Consider the following 17,472-nt stretch of genomic DNA (forward strand, 5'->3'; position numbering starts at 1 on the left):
TTTCTTCCACTAGTCACGTCTGACGTTCGGGTAAAATAAATGAAGATCTGCCAAAATATTTTAAATAATCTGGATATTTTCTAGCTACGCGGCGTAAGAAACCATGCGCAGCACCTGCCGCGAAACGCTGCCTTCACCACACAGATGATAAGTGGAAGGGGATTCTTCCTCCCATAATGTACCGCTTCAAGCTAAGAAAATACTCTCTTTATATTAAGTGTTGCGCAGTAGGCTGTACATAACCGACGCTCTATTGCGCCATAATCTCCTGAAGGTTTCAATATTCTGTGATTGGTCTTGCCTAGACGTAAACAACTGCGGAGATGCCAAAAAAAAAAAAAAGAAACGGCTGCCGGAAGCACAGGTTAGCCGCATGCAAATTATGCTTGCATCAGCCGCGGTCCCCTGTTTGAAATGGGTCCGTATCCTTTTGTCGAAAGACGTTTTGTGGAGACCCATTTCGTTAAAGACTTTTCATAGACACACGTTTCGCGGATACATGTTTTATCGACTCTGGAACGTTTCCTGCACACATGCTCCTGTCACGTTTCGTCGATTTGTGCTTAGTGGATTTGATTAAATTACTGGTTTCATTTTGTTTGCTGGAAATATGCTGGAACTAAAGCGTACTCACCCATGTGGTTCCGATAGGGCAAGAATAAATTTGTAAGCCCTACTTCTATAGCTTTCCAAACAGACCACGCAATGTGCTATGAGCCTATGTTTGCTTCCCCTCTAATTGTCTGGTTGTAGATGCGTAATATTTAATCGTGCAATGTGTTTGTTGGCTCCGTTAGTATACATTCACCCATGTGATGAAAGCACGGCCAGACTCGCGAAGGGGTAAAAAGTCATAACAACAATTGTAAAAAAAAAAAAAAAAAAAAAAAAAAAAAGAAACTTAAGCATTATGAAAGCAATCTGACAATAGTTATAAAGATCTAAACCGCAAAATGTTTGGATGAAGAGGTTGGTCTCGCACGGAAGATCATCAAGTAGCTCAGGCATAAATGCGGTAAGCTAGCCAGCCTTATCTACCAACGATATCAACCATACAAAACGAAAACTACTAAGAAGGGTGTTCTTATAAATTGTAAATAAAATCGAATACCTACAGTGCCTTGAAAATAATACAAAATTAATGTCTAAAGGAATACATGTACGCATATGACCAACACCTTCTAAAAATTAAGGCCTGTGCGCCCGCTTCGTGACGTCAGTGTAGCCAGGCCAGCGAGCGAAAAAGCTACAGTCGGTTGGGAGCGAGGCTCTGCCCGACGCGCCGGCGGGGCAGTCTGTAGCTTCGATAGGAAATATTGTTCGAATGTCACTTACCCGTGAGTGACGACGACGTAATTAATCGAATCACAGATTTTATAAATAAGAGTCCTTATAAAACTTTGACTTTTAGGGTTTACCATCAATTTACGACGACTGAAAACGATCGTATAGTAAATATGAGCGACTACGCCCTTTCCACAATTGTTTATCTTTATCTCCTTTATAAAACCAAAGCGCTGCTCTGCAATCACAAACATTTTAATTCTAAATATATTTTGGGGGTTCATGCTTACCATACAACTAGAAAATATGCAAAATAGTATTTTATGCCTAAAACCTTTCAAATAACTCTCTAAAAAAAACAAACGCGTAGCAGCATGTTTTTTTTTTTTTTTATTTCTCGCCGCAGGTTGAACAGGCACTTTCGTATTTAATAAAATTCTACAAAAATAAGTGACGGTGCTCTACTCAAGGGCTCATTTGTTTTATTCTGAAAGGTAGTTCTAAGAGAGTTAAACAAGAAAATGCGGCGCGAAATATGTTTGATCGAATACGTTACAAAGGGCCATCATGTAATAAATGAGCGTGAGGAAATGTATAGTTTGTTTCATGAGACAGCTTCCGCTTTGACTCCGTCTCCGGTTTTAGTATGTCGGTCTACAGAGAAGTCGGGATTCGAAATTTTTCTTTACATTTTATTTTAAACAACGATAATCTTTTGCGAGCACAGAAAGTCACTTTTGGGCTAAAGGAGACCTCGCAATCTGCGCTAACACATCATTGCTCCTCTTGCAAGTATTGTTGAGCAGTATCTTTGTCGACAAGGCGATGATGAGTTTAAGCACTGCTTGAGGTGTGTGGTCGCCTACAGAAGTGTTTAACTCTTCAAACTCTAGCAGCGTATAGTTAGTGTCAGGCCCCTGATAACATTTCTTTGATCACGTGACCGCAAGAATTTAGTGATGTGCTGCGGCGACATAAGTTTGTTCACAACGAGTTTAGCGTGCGTCACCACATTAACGACCAGTTGTGTTGGAAGGTGCACTGTCCCTCGATTTGATGCATCTGTCAGATGATGAACTCGCGCAACGTGAGGAAGTATATTCTGCCGAAACGCAATGTTCTCTGTGTATTCACGCTTGAGTGTCTTCACAGTCACAGAGGCGACGTATCAGCTACGTAGGTCACCAGAATATGAGTCTTGGATGACAGAGCTACTGTATCATAGCCGGTGATATCGAACTCAAAAACTAGATCTCAACGCAAAATGCTCTACCCAGGTTTCTCGCATGCTAAAACTGACCTAATATTTCAAAACGCTTTGGAAGTGGTAACTCGTTTAAAAAAATGTTATGCCTCCTTGAGACTACCAAAAATTTGAGGGTTGTTTGCTATACTGTCCTCCTTCCGGCAACAATGGTATCCGCAAATGCAAGAGTACAAAGATTAAAAAAAAACTGACAAACGAACATAACTTTGAAGGGCTCGTACCTTGAACTTATTTCACAGGAATCGCCTTAATACATTCGATACGTTTTTGCTTGTGGGTTGCGGAGAAGAATGTATGTGAACCTTCGATTCTCCAGCATAATTTCCCCGACACTACGGCATACAACGCTTATAAGGCATTGATCCTCAAGATTCGCTCAAACGAAAACACCAGAGATTCTTGTCGCCGGCGGGCGCAGTGAATACGTAGGCCTCTTGTCTCCGAATTCCCAAGGTTCTTTTTTTTTACGTGGCCCGATTGAGCACCTAATATCTAGCCTTGCATCGCCTGCGAGCCACTTGCATGCAGTTTCATAAAGTTGCGTCATCGCGTCGTCCAACTTTCTTTTTTTAACGTGAAACATTCTTTGGCTAGGCGTTCGACATCCCGTGAAGCTCAGATAAAAGCGTGGCCGCGAGGCTCGACACTGATTGGTTGATGGGGGGAGAGGAGGACTGAGGTGCTTGACGCTGATCGGCTAACGCTAGGTCATGTGACCAGAGCGAGAAGGAGCCAGGCCTCGTGTGCGCACCGAGCAAGAGGTGCTCGAGAGTATGGAAGGTTTCGGAAGATCGCCAGGTTTATCAGCCCGATTAGTGGTAGTATCGCTTCATTCTTGGAACAACTATCAAGTGTGAACAACGTACGCGTTGCACTGTCTGATGAAGAGAGCCGTGGACGGTGGCGTCTGGAGTCTGGAAACTCAGTGTATGGCTAAACGTTGGTGGTGCTTGAACGTTTCACGTATAACACACTGCTAGCAATTTAACAAATTTTTTTACCAGATTTAGTCGGTACAACCTATAACACACATCCATACTTTATGCTCAGACAGAAGGCAACAAGGACGACGGCAGACATAGAAAAAAAAAGTTTTGCCCTCGGCATATTTGGAGTGCTTCACCAGCATCGCCGCAGACAGACTTGTGTACCTAAACCGTTACAAGTAACGAAGTCATTTGTAATCCTTTATATTTACCAGCAATTTTTAAGGGAATAATTGCATAATTCTTAAAGTAATTGTAAAGTTATTTCCTTACTTATTTACATGAGGGATTGATTGTAATCCGTTACATTTTCGTTTTCATTAAAATAAAAGATTGACTGCAGAAACCACTATTGTTGGTGGTCTATGAATTGCGATCGTGTTTGTCATGAGACTCACAACACTGTTCACTGTGCAAAAGGCAACGAGGTATAGGGCATTAGAGTGATAAACTGGCAGCTGAAAGTGACCCCCAATTGACCGCCGCCATGTTGTACAATTTTGACCACTAGACAGGTGACCAGGCCAAATCTATGACGTAACCAGACCAAATCTCTGGCGTCAACGATAAGATGGCAGCGCCCAGTGCGTGTCGGAAGCGTTGTGGGCGTTGATCGGAGTGTCTGGATTTCGTGTGCGGAATTCGGTTTTTCAGGGTTTTGTGTGCTCTCCCGCGTAGGAATAACGTGAAGTACGAGGGAATGAGGCTTTTCTTTTTTATTTAATTCAGAGTAAGCCAGATTCGGTCCCGTGCTTCTCGTACGGGCTCGGATCACTACCTCGGACATCGCTCGGTCGTTCGAGTTTAATTAAAATATCCGCAATCGTTAACCACGGGAGCTCCTCCATAATCGCTGAGTCGAAGGATACGTCGAACCCATCCGGAACGCGGAGTCTAAAGGTATGTAGGACGTAACCAGAACGCGGAGTTCTAACGGTACGGCGGACGTGCCCGGGCAATTTTCTTAGCTCGACCGTCAAAATTCGCATTTGAAGCAGCGAGTGAAGTGTTGAAATCTCCGAACTGCTCGGTGCTGAGCTAACTACGGACCACTTCACTATGTGATCCGTAGTGACGTGAAAAAGACCGACGGCGGTCACTCCGGGGGGACGGCGGCTCCCGGCCGCCTGCCGGGTGTCGCCCTTTCTGTGAAGGGGCGACAGTCGTGTAAGCAGTACTGTACCAGCTTCTCTTATAGTTATGTTGTTCTCAAGCAGCTTCCCGATCACTAAACCCCGCAAACGTGTGCCGAAATTTCAAAAGGTGTCTGCCAACCTAGAAAGCCTTGAACTCCCAGGGAATTTCGGATCATCTGGGAAAGTCAGGGAATCATTCAAAAAGTGGGCTAAATAAGGGAAGACGACTGGTGAAAGCGGCATGGCGGTTGCTCGTCGGCACGGCCATGCTGAATGACATTGCCGAAATGTCATCCTTCGACTCAAAAACTCAAGGAATTTGATCAAAATAGTCAGGGAAAAACTTGAAAAAGTCGGGGAATTTGAAATCAGTAGTTTGTTAGACACAATGTTTGATTTTCTTGGCACTCCACGCGTTTTTACACACGACAGGCACACGCCCGTGTATCACACGGCAGCCAGGCCAAGCGGCTGCCAGCCACTTCTGAAGGTCGATAAGACGCAAGCGTGGAACGCTTTCGGACTGCTGTAAATACACCAGCGGGAGCGTCCGGCCGCAGTCCGACTGCCCACGCTAGGACACCCGACACAGACTCCGCGTCCTGGGTACGTCTGGTGTATCTTTAGATTTTGCATCCTAGGTACGTCAGACCTATCTTTAGACACAGCGCCTGATAATAGTAGTGAATAGGGTCACGTTCAGTGCGCAAGTCACTTTATTACACTCGGAGAGCGGAATTGCATTCCCGTTGCGCAGGTAGTTCCCGAGCTAGGCATGCACTTGAAGACTATGTTTCACTCTTTCATAAAGCAAGCTTTGCGGGACCCCTCCGCCCTTGTGCACCCATTCGCAGGTCGTGTCGCCTTTCCTCACGTAACTCCCGCAGGTTCAGTGAGTTGCCGGGCCACTGCAGCCCTGGCGTCGCTCGGTACATACAAGAGGCGGCTCACGTCGGTCGTCCAGCAGCGTACTGGAGGGACGCAAAGCTAGCAGCCTCCTTGGTGCACGCAAGACGAGGCTGAGCAGAGCTCCAAGCTCTTCTGACGCACATGTGCACTCCAATGAGACCGGTGTCGCACCCCGATTCCTAGAGATGTGGTCGCACTGGCAGTCTTATCGGTCCCTGGGGGCCGTCGAGGAGTGCCAGAAAGCAAAATTCCATCCTTCTTGCGCAGGTAGTTCCCCAGCTAGTCACTTCCTTGACGACGTCGCACCCTCTCTGGAAGCAAGCTTCGGGATGCTCTTGTGCACCCATTTGCAGGTCGTGTCGCCTTTGCTCACGTAACTCCCGCAGGTCCAGCGAGTTGCCGAGCCGCTGTAGCCCCGGCGTCGCTGGTCGTGCATCCTGGTCCTGGTCGTGCATCAACCACCGCTGCCCATTTCCGCTGAGTGCTTGGGTGTGGTAGCTTGACGTGCTTTCGCAAAAAGCTGTATGCCTTTGCCGAGTAAAAATGGAGCGTGAGGGCAAACTTGCGCACATCCTCTGTACATGCGTTTTTGTTGCGCCTGACTCTTTTTAAGACGAGGTTGCGCATTGTGTTGGTGAATGCATTGTCAAGTATGTCAACTGCTGGCTTAGGAAGTCGTTTCCTCAGTTCACGGAGCAGCGTGTTCAGCTTCCTAATCCTGGCCGTCTTCCGATTGATCTTCTTCTTTGCCTGTTTCAACAGTTTCTCGCCTTCTGCAGCTTTTGCCTACTCGTTGCCAGGACCCTGTGCAGTCGTGGTGACACAGCTGCGTACGAGTGGTCATTGAAGGAAGTGTTGCGTCGCTTGAACACAGCTTCAGGGGGAGTCTCTGACGTCGTAGCCTGAGAGGGGGAAGTAACCAGCTTTACATTGCTTCCAGAACCAGCAGCAGCTTGGGCCTCTCCTGGGGTTGGCTGATCAGTCGTCGATCCAGGCTGCCTCTCTGGAGGGTGAGACCTGTCAGCAGAACAACGAGCGGTGACATTCAAGACTGCCTGTATTCCACAAGACTGTGTGCCAGGGCATGCATTCTTGGCAGGTTATACTGTGCAGTGTGATATGTGACCACACCTTTTATGCGTTGGCCAGAACTGGCACTGACCCACAAAAAGGGGGTGCTGGGAGTTCTGGCTTATGAATAGGGTTCCATGTTTTGGGTGTTTTTTAATTTGTGAGTATTACCTGGCTCAGTGAGCAAAAGAAGAGCCGTGATCAAAGGGTGCAGCCAAAAGCTGTAACCAAAAGTTGTGTCCAAATGCCGTGACCAATGCGACGCAATCTAAGGAAAAAGAAAATAAGAGAAAAACAAACAGCTGTGCTCACGTTATCATTTTCGTCATGTGACTTAATTATTAATCACGTGATCGAACAAAAAATAAACCTAGAAATAAATTATCCCCTGCCCGGTTTCGAACCTAGGCTCTCATGATCGCAAAACTAGTGTGCTATTCATTGGGTCAACCATGCTCATTGACGTCAATATAACTCGGCCAAAGGTAATGCTCACGCATTCTCACATCATGAAAGAAAGCTGAGGTGCTCTCGTAGTTTTATTTTTTTAAAAATGGGGGTGATTTTTTGGTGCTTATTTGTTCTCTCGAATTTTGAGCTTATCGGTGTCTTTTTTTTTATATCGACTAAAACTCGGAGTGTCACGGTACTTATGTGGTAAAAGCAAATGCATATCTGTGGCGTTTCTAGGAGACACAACATGATATGCACTACTCATTGCTAAATGGAGCACATAAAAACAATTTCCAAAGAAAAAGAGCAGCCTCGCAGACAGTTCAGTGCGGTCGGTGTTGTGGTTCAACAAAAGTACAGGCGTTTATCAAGGTTCCCTGCCGTGGAAAGTGCAATTTCTCTTCAAAGCAAGCTCAATTCGGGTTCTTTCGGTTTTTGCAGATTTCAAGAAAAATCGTTTGGAGATCATATTTTTATGTATATCAGTATATACTGAAAACACGTAACCCACTTATGATTGAATGATTGTAAAAAGCATACAGCATGCCATGGAATTATTATAATGGTGGTGGTTGAAAGTGTTGCAAAGAACCTGAATGTTTTACTCGAACCTATCAACTTGATCCCAAAGATGCCACTTTTCTAGTGATTCGTTGACCACCACTTTCATATACAAGAGACACACCTTTGCATGTTGTGCAACTAGTCGCCCGAGGTACCTGAAACCTGGAGCTTGTTACTTCCCCCTCTCCGGCTACGACGTCAGAGACTCCCCCTGAAGCTGTGTTCAAGCGACGCAACACTTCCTTCGGTGACCACTCGTACGCAGCTGTGTCACCACGACTGCACAGGGTCCTGGCCACGAGTAGGCAAAAGCTGCAGAAGGCGAGGAAACTGTTGAAACAGGCAAAGAAGAAGATCAATCGGAAGACGGCCAGGATTAGGAAGCTGAACACGCTGCTCCGTGAATTGAGGAAACGACTTCCTAAGCCAGCAGTTGACATACTTGACAATGCATTCACCAACACAATGCGCAACCTCGTCTTAAAAAGAGTCAGGCGCAACAAAAACGCATGTACAGAGGATGTGCGCAAGTTTGCCCTCACGCTCCATTTTTACTCGGCAAAGGCATACAGCTTTCTGCGAAAGCACGTCAAGCTACCACACCCAAGCACTCAGCGGAAATGGGCAGCGGTGGTTGATGCACGACCAGGACCAGGATGCACGACCAGCGACGCCGGGGCTACAGCGGCTCGGCAACTCGCTGGACCTGCGGGAGTTACGTGAGCAAAGGCGACACGACCTGCAAATGGGTGCACAAGAGCATCCCGAAGTTTGCTTCCAGAGAGGGTGCGACGTCGTCAAGGAAGTGACTAGCTGGGGAACTACCTGCGCAAGAAGGATGGAATTTTGCTTTCTGGCACTCCTCGACGGCCCCCAGGGACCAATAAGACTGCCAGTGCGACCACATCTCTAGGAATCGGGGTGCGACACTGGTCTCATTGGAGTGCACATGTGCGTCAGAAGAGCTTGGAGCTCTGCTCAGCCTCGTCTTGCGTGCACCAAGGAGGCTGCTAGCTTTGCGTCCCTCCAGTACGCTGCTGGACGACCGACGTGAGCCGCCTCTTGTATGTACCGAGCGACGCCAGGGCTGCAGTGGCTCGGCAACTCACTGAACCTGCGGGAGTTACGTGAGGAAAGGCGACACGACCTGCGAATGGGTGCACAAGGGCGGAGGGGTCCCGCAAAGCTTGCTTTATGAAAGAGTGAAACATAGTCTTCAAGTGCATGCCTAGCTCGGGAACTACCTGCGCAACGGGAATGGAATTCCGCTCTCCGAGTGTAATAAAGTGACTTGCGCACTGAACGTGACCCTATTCACTACTATTATCAGGCGCTGTGTCTAAAGATAGGTCTGACGTACCTAGGATGCAAAATCTAAAGATACGTCAGACGTACCCAGGACGCGGAGTCTGTGTCGGGTGTCCTAGCGTGGGCAGTCGGACTGCGGCCGGACGCTCCCGCTGGTGTATTTACAGCAGTCCGAAAGCGTTCCACGCTTGCGTCTTATCGACCTTGCAGAAGTGGCTGGCAGCCGCTTGGCCTGGCTGCCGTGTGATACACGGGCGTGTGCCTGTCGTGTGTAAAAACGCGTGGAGTGCCAAGAAAATCAAACATTGTGTCTAACAAACTGCTGATTTCAAATTCCCCGACTTTGTCAAGTTTTTCCCTGACTATTTTGATCAAATTCCTTGAGTTTTTGAGTCGAAGGATGACATTTCGGCAATGTCATTCAGCATGGCCGTGCCGACGAGCAACCGCCATGCCGCTTTCACTAGTCGTCTTCCCTTATTTAGCCCACTTTTTGAATGATTCCCTGACTTTCCCAGATGATCCGAAATTCCCTGGGAGTTCAAGGCTTTCCAGGTTGGCAGACACCTTTTGAAATTTCGGCACGCGTTTGCGGGGTTTAGTGATCGGGAAGCTGCTCGAGAACAACATAACTATAAGAGAAGCTGGCACAGTACTGCTTACACGACTGTGGCCCCTTCACAGAAGGCACCCGGCAGGCGGCCGGGAGCCGCCGTCTGCCCGGAGTGACCGCCGTCGGTCTTTTTCACGTCACTACGGATCACATAGTGAAGTGGTCCGTAGTTAGCTCAGCACCGAGCAGTTCGGAGATTTCAACACTTCTCTCGCTGCTTCAAATGCGAATCTTGACGGTCGAGCTAAGAAAATTGCCCGGGCACGTCCGCCGTACCGTTAGAACTCCGCGTTCTGGTTACGTCCTACATACCTTTAGACTCCGCGTTCCGGATGGGTTCGACGTATCCTTCGACTCAGCGATTATGGAGGAGCTCCCGTGGTTAACGATTGCGGATATTTTAATTAAACTCGAACGACCGAGCGATGTCCGAGGTAGTGATCCGAGCCCGTACGAGAAGCACGGGACCGAATCTGGCTTACTCTGAATTAAATAAAAAAGAAAAGCCTCATTCCCTCGTACTTCACGTTATTACTACGCGGGAGAGCACACAAAACCCTGAAAAACCGAATTCCGCTCACGAAATCCACACACTCCGATCAACGCCCACAACGCTTCCGACACGCACTGGGCGCTGCCATCTTTTCGTTGACGCCAGAGATTTGGTCTGGTTACGTCATAGATTTGGCCTGGTCACGTGTCTAGTGGTCAAAATTGTACAACATGGCGGCGGCCAATCGGGGGTCACTTTTGCCCGATGAACGGTATACTAGTTTATCACTCTAAGGCCCTCTACCTCGTTGGCAAAAGGTGACTTTAGCGCGACTGCAGCGCGCCACGTCGAAATTGAGTGATTGTTTCGTCTCTGAGTAATCGTTTAATCTTCTGTCACGATAATTGCAACTTCGTGTGTGTGACCTGTCCTGCCTTTGTACAATCGTTTACCATACCGTACCAACTAGCTCAACTCATACCGATAACTGCTTCGTAGCTTGGGCGCAAATGTGATTGTGTGCGTACTGCCGCACCGATTATGAACGGCGCGGGTTTATCTGCTTACGCCACAGCCAGGAGTGATTGCTTCGTAGCTTGGGCGCAAATGTGAATGTGTGCGTACTGCCACTCCGTGTACGCACGGCGAGGACTTACTTGCTTGTTAGGACGACGTCGAGGACGACGTCGAGGTCGACGTCCTGGAGAATGACGTCGAAGACAAGCTCTAGGAGGTTAGGTAGCGTATCGCGAAAACCGAGGGAAGTAGATAAAGAATGCTACAGCATTCCTTAGCTACATCAACAAAAAATCTATCGAAAAAAAAAAAACAGAAGAAATTATCATACTGCATTTGCATATACAAAATGTGAGGCCTAGCATTCTTCATACGCTGAAGGCTTGCCTTCAAGTTACCTAAAACCTCGACACGATTTTTTTTCTCGTGACTTGGCTGTTAGCAAATTTTAACCTGCCAGCTTGTTCGCCAAAAACGAAGGAGAAAACTCACTAATACGAAAAAGACCGGATTCTGAGTGCAAACGATATTAAGCTCACTCCCGAGATCGCTGTGTTTACTTCAAGCGAAAAAAAAAAAAACTGTCAAAGTGCATGCGAGCTTGCTGGCGTGTGGCGGATGTGTGCGTCTTTTCCCTTTGTCCTTTCACTCTTTTTTTGCTTCCGACGATTTAGAAAATGATGTTAGGACACCTTCAGCAATGATAATACCCATAGTGTAAGAATCGCTCTTTATATACTCCGTTCATCCCTAAGCTGAGACTTCAGTGGGAGCTACGTGCCCGTCGAATCAATCAGCCGCCTCCCTCTATACCCCCTGACCCGACTCTTTGCGCGTGGGCATGGGCGGTAGCGTGATCACGTGGCAAAAGAGAGGCGTATGACTGGTCCAACGAGCACGTATCTTCCACCGCAGTCTCAGCTTAGAGGTGAACGGGGTGTTATTCCTGGATAATCGGCTTCAGAATGAAAGATCGTGCTTTCACCAAACAGACATGAAAAAAGAAAGTGAGACCATCATATCGCTCGTACTTCACAAAATTAGAATTACTATCGATCTGAAGGGAGGCGGCCGTTGCCTCACCTAGCTAAATTTCTGGCTAAACAACTCTGAGCTGTGCTTCGACCGATCCGTGCTGCATGCGTTTTGGACGGCATCAAGAAACGGTAGGTACAGCATACGTGCGTTTTACATTTCCTTGTTTTTTCAATCAACATTCTAGTTTTCGTTTCTGAGGGGTGATGCCTTGGTGTTTTACAGCGAAGCTGTTTATGGCTAGGATTCCGTGGATTTTCCGTGGGCGTCAACAAAAAACTCAGGTCCCGAATTTGATGCGAAATCGCTTCATTCTATGCAAAAGCTTAAACGTCTCATCACTTGGATATACCTTTTCAGTAGATTAGTTATCAATAGGCACCGTTTTCAAGATAAGTAGTCACTCGGGTAGGTAATAAAAGTTTTTCAAAGATTTGTCGCTGTGCGACCTTCGTCGGCCATTTCCACGCTCGCACCGCCCTCTCTTTGTCGTCGTTCCAAGCGCTTGTGTGTCTAGTTTCGTTCCGCCCTCCCAGGTTGGCGGTCCCGTCGCGCGTGTCTAGTTTCCTCCGGCTCATCGAGGCGGATATATTTCGTACCTCTGTTCAAAACTCTTTGTCACGTCTGTGCCGTGTGGTAAACAGATTGGCTGATCATTCAACTTCACAGAATGGAATGGCTCATGATTGTTTTAATTGTTATATATTCATAAGTCTCCATCCTCTATTTCACCAACATCTCATCCAAGGTTCGACATCTGTTCAGAGCTAATAAAAGATAACTATAAAAACATTACCTCTAATTGAATTGCTATGCGCAATAACCTTGTCTTGTTATTTTTTTTTTTTGTATCACTGTTTGGCGATATTCGCCGCCTGAAATAAGTTTATATTTACATGTTTTGATTTTATTTCAGTTTTAATTACCGCTATGACAACTTTTAACTTTTGCCATTATAACAGCGTTAAACTCATGGTTGCAACAACGAAGCTTTGCTTTTCACAAGAGCAGAAAGCTGTTCCATCATTCGCAGGAAACAAGCACTTAGAAACGAGGCAAGATCTCCAACGAGACTTCTGAGAGCCAGCTGTTGCTCAGGGTCACAAAAAGTGGGACTGGCGGCAACAATATATCCTTTCATAACAATCTTGTGTTGTGTGTCTTACCCTAGGACAGAAGGTTGAAAGTAAGGTCGCAAAAGTAACGATCACTTACGTCTATGGAAAGGTAATTGCAACTGTAATTAGTCACAATTTAGCCTTGGGTAATTGTATATGTAATTACTTTTCTTTTGTTTTTTAGTAACGGGTGTAAGTTTGGTCGATATGCTCAGCGGTGAAAACCCTTTGCTGGCCCTCCTCGCTTCGCCTAGGAGTAGTGACATTGCAGATCGTAACAAAACGATGCGTCCAAGCCTTCGTTTTTAGAAGGTGTTGGTATGACACATACATGGGTTAATTACTTTCAAAATGTAATTTAATTACAATTAAATTACTTTGCTCCAAAGGTAGTTTAACTACAGTTACAATTACTATTACGTGAAAAGTAATTAACTAAATTTACAAAATACTTCAAAAAGTAATGCAATTACTTTACAATAATTTAATTTTGAGAGCGGCCAACTTGGCCGGGCCATATAATTTCAAACGACTTGTTAAGAATGCAACACATTTGTTCATTCCTTGCCCGGATGTTTGAGGAGGCTTAAGCATCGCTACATAAATGTCACACATTCTACATTCCTTTTATGATAAGATGAGCTGGCGGGCTTGTTCATAAATAAAATTACAAAATAAATAAAACTCTCAGCCGCAGAATGTGCACACATCATAAATAAAATAGCGCGAAACAACAAGGAAGAAAGGACGAGGTAGAGAGAAATGGAGCTAAACTGACAACTGACACATAATACATTTTATAAAGAAAGAGAAGAAAGAAGTTTCTGATAGTTATTGCTTAAAAGAAAGAGAATTACGCTTTCAAAGCTGTTATACGTAAAAAAATATAAAATAAACTACATGGAAAAGGAGTGTTACTGATGATATCTTTGATTGGTGAAAAGAGTAAAAAAAAAAAGAGAGGAACGTGAAATTATAGGAAACAATATTTTTAGCGCTGGGCGTCGATTCAACATTTCAACCCGATTAATCCCCACCCTTTAATCGACTAAATAATCGATTAATCGGTTGCGTTGATTTTTATATTATATTAAAGAGAATGCAACAACTTATCTTGCCTTTGAACACTTACTTTACACCCTGGTACACGACGCAAAGGACGTTTACAATTGATGATGCATATAGTTCAACCTAGAGCCACTAAATGAGCTGCGTTTAGAGTATCGGCACTCCGTTCCCCGGCACTGTTGTGGGCGCCGCCATTTAGGCTCGTATGCAAAGCAGACGCAACTGCCGATCGTCATGATTCAAAAGTGCGACTTCCTCAGCGTTAGATTCGGTGTTAGGAAGGTCACGCAATATTTATTTGCTGTGTCACGAACTGTTTAAACATTTGTGAATGTCGGAAAGGCATTTCCTGTAATTTCAGGTAAAGCTTCAGATAACTGGCAACCATGATTTTAAGATGCAATATGGCCAAGTGTCGTTACTTTTAGTTTGGGCCGGACGACCTGCCAACTATTTGTTTGAACTGGTCGTCCAAGATAGAGCGGTGCGTGCGTCCAATCGACCTCTTTTGGGGTGCCGTATAAAAAACCGATTAACCGGCTAAAAAAATTGATCGCGATTAAAGCCTTAATCGATTAATCGGAAAGTTAATCGATCAATTGCCCAGCCCTATTTAATTTTGAAACAAAAGTTAGAAAAATGCCGAGGTACACAATCACAAATCGTAGATGATAAAAAGACAAAGATGAAGTTTGAGACCAAAAAATTAACATAAAATTCTCGGGCTGAATATTTGTCGTCCTGTCATAAGATTGAGGAAATAAAGTTCTTTTTGGGATAAGGCCATCGACGGGGCGCTGATGCACACAGCCTCACGAGACACAATTGTTTGGGCTTTGTACAACTCGCGTGTTCTTTTGGTCCTAAAACATCTTAGGATTTTGATATGGCTAAACATATCGGTGCGCATACAGTCCTTTACATGTATTGCAAGATGGCCGGCTGGTGACGACCTCAAGGCTAAGGCATGTTCTTATAAGCGGTCATTCATGCATCGTCCTATTTGTCCCACATATATTTTGCCGCAGGTGAAAGGAATTTTGTACACCACTCATCGTTGGCAGTCGACATATTGTTGCTGATGTTTTACTTTGCTCTCAGCTTGCTGTGGTTGGAGATGGTTGATTCTCGAACACAACCGCTTAAGTGTTTCTGGTGCAGAGAGTGCCACTTGGACTTGATATTTATATGCAATATTTTTTTTAAAGTTGTGTGTAATTCGATGAATGTATGGCAGCACTGCTGGTCGGTGGTTATTTTCTTGTGTGCGCTCTCGTTGTCCGCTGTTGTTGAGCAATGATTCGGCGACTTCAAATAAAATCAAACTCGGAAAAACCAGATGCCTTGAGGCGCCGCACTTGAGCTAGAATACTCTCAGCCGCAGATTGTGCGCACGACTTTTTTAAGGCTGCACTCGTTCCGCTTTTCACAATTCCTCTCTTGATGATTTTTGAGTGAGCTGAGTCATAATGAAGCAGGCCTTTTGTTTGGTTCTTGATGGGTATTTCCAGCAAATGTGCTTGCCTTTGAACATCAGATGGAGATCTAAATATTGAAGGCTTAAATTTGTTGGAGACTCATGGGTGAAATTGAGTCTTTGCCCTTCGTTCAAGAAAGTGGATTTGATGGTGTGGATTGTCTGAGCTTCATTTTCCATGGGTCGTTTTGAAAGAATCACTAGATAATCATCCACGTGTCTGAAAATTCGTGAGACTTGCCTTTTGCCACGCAAGACCCTATACGTATGCTTTTCCTTTGTAGGTAAGACGTATCTTCGTACGTTACCACGGTGGCAGATAGGTAGAACTGTAAAAGTTCTAGGAAGGATCCTACCTGTATTCGACTTTCACTTTGAAAGGACGTAATCCCGTTGGCCTCGATACACTCGATGGCAGCTGTAAACAGTTTGGGGTAATGAAGTCCTATACGTTCTTATATTTTCAATAAATGATAATAAATTGGTTTATACACTCGAAGACGCCAGATCGCTAAAACAAAATTGGGTCGACACACTTTTGTTAGCCAGGCAAACAAAAATGCCACAATTAGACATATCTGATTATTAAAGTGTTAATATAAAACTACAATCTACACGTGTTAATACGACCATATTCACATACAAACGTTTCATGTTTTTTTTTGTAAATTATTTACATTGAGTTGAAATTGCAATGGCTCAGAAATATATAAGAACCGAATGGGGGCTCCCGAATCAATGATGGCAATATTCCCAGGTGCGAGGCCAGTCTCGGAAATGCTTATTAAATTAATATCCGAAGTAAAACCAACAGGAAATAAACTTCAAAATAATATAAAAAACAAAAAAACAAATATGCGATAGTACTCAAAGAAAAACGTAGATAACTGGCAAAAAAAAACAAAAAACAACTTTATAGACAATTAAAATCTTTAACCTCGGCTGAAAGCTGAACCTCAATTGTGTTTCTTTCAATATTTGGCATTTTTACGCTATAGTTTTGTGCTCGCACCGCAGACGGCGCCATACGGCGCCATTTTGATGTGGGCTCCAAAGAGGACTCTCTCAGCCCGCAGTGTAAGCAACAAAACAACAAACAACGCGTCGCTATTTTTGTTGTCGTGTGTGTGAGTGCCTGTCCATGTGTGCGAGCGCTAGGCCGTTTGTGCGAGCTCTGAGGCTTTCAGAGAGGTTCCGTCGGTACCGTAGTTTTGCAAAGGGAGTAGTAATTGTGACACAAATTTGCAATTACCGACGCTAGAAACAAATTAAATTACAGTTACTATTCCTTTTAGCAGAAAGTAATTAATTACAAGTTACAAAGAAAGTAATTAAATTAGTGTAATGCAATAACTACCAAGTATTGCATGACAGGTTTGGAACCAGCGATTTTCCCAGCAATTCTATCAGCCATGGCGTTGTGGCGCCCTCTACGTGAGAGCTTCGGAACCCAAAACACGTTTCTCGATCGAAAGTGCGGATGGGAGTATGAGAAGTAGAAATGAGATGGCGCTGCAACCTCATACCCAGAATATTTGGGAAGGATGATATGTTGCATCCGTTAATAAAGTATAAACAAAATAAATAAACGGTTGATGCGGCTCAGCTGTTTTCCCTTTTCACCGTTATTCCAAATATATGGATTGGACGCCTTTATATACGCATATTAGAGACACTACGCTTTTCCCCCCCCAATTAACTTAAAAATATTTTTTTTTTTAATCTGCAAAAATGTCAGTACAAGGTTCTTTGACTGTTCAGGCTATTGTTTGCTGACTATGTGCACTTTTTGGTGCCCACCAACAGCAACAAGCCTCCCGGGCGGTGCATCACAACACAGACAAAAGATAAACTCTTCTGCTTGTGTGTTTGTGCACGTTCACGCGTGTGTATGTGCCTGTATAAACTTTATAAGAAATAAATTTTGAAAACACAACGGAAAAGGGGATGAGTTATGTCCTTTTTATCACAAATTAATGTACCAAATGTGATGCCTTCTGTGATGAGACAAAGCACTCATAAATTAAAGAAAGCAAATTTATTTATATATATTTGTACAATATCCACGTAGCTAAAATCTCTTCAAGCGCTTTCCATATTTTCGTTTGTACGTAAACCTAATCCGAATTGCAAGTAAATGGGTGAGCTTCTAGTTCAATAATAAGAAAATTGTA

The sequence above is a fragment of the Ixodes scapularis genome, unplaced genomic scaffold (assembly GCF_016920785.2).
Source record: "Ixodes scapularis isolate PalLabHiFi unplaced genomic scaffold, ASM1692078v2 PGA_scaffold3__209_contigs__length_174095766, whole genome shotgun sequence".
NCBI classification, from domain to species: Eukaryota; Metazoa; Arthropoda; class Arachnida; order Ixodida; family Ixodidae; genus Ixodes; species Ixodes scapularis.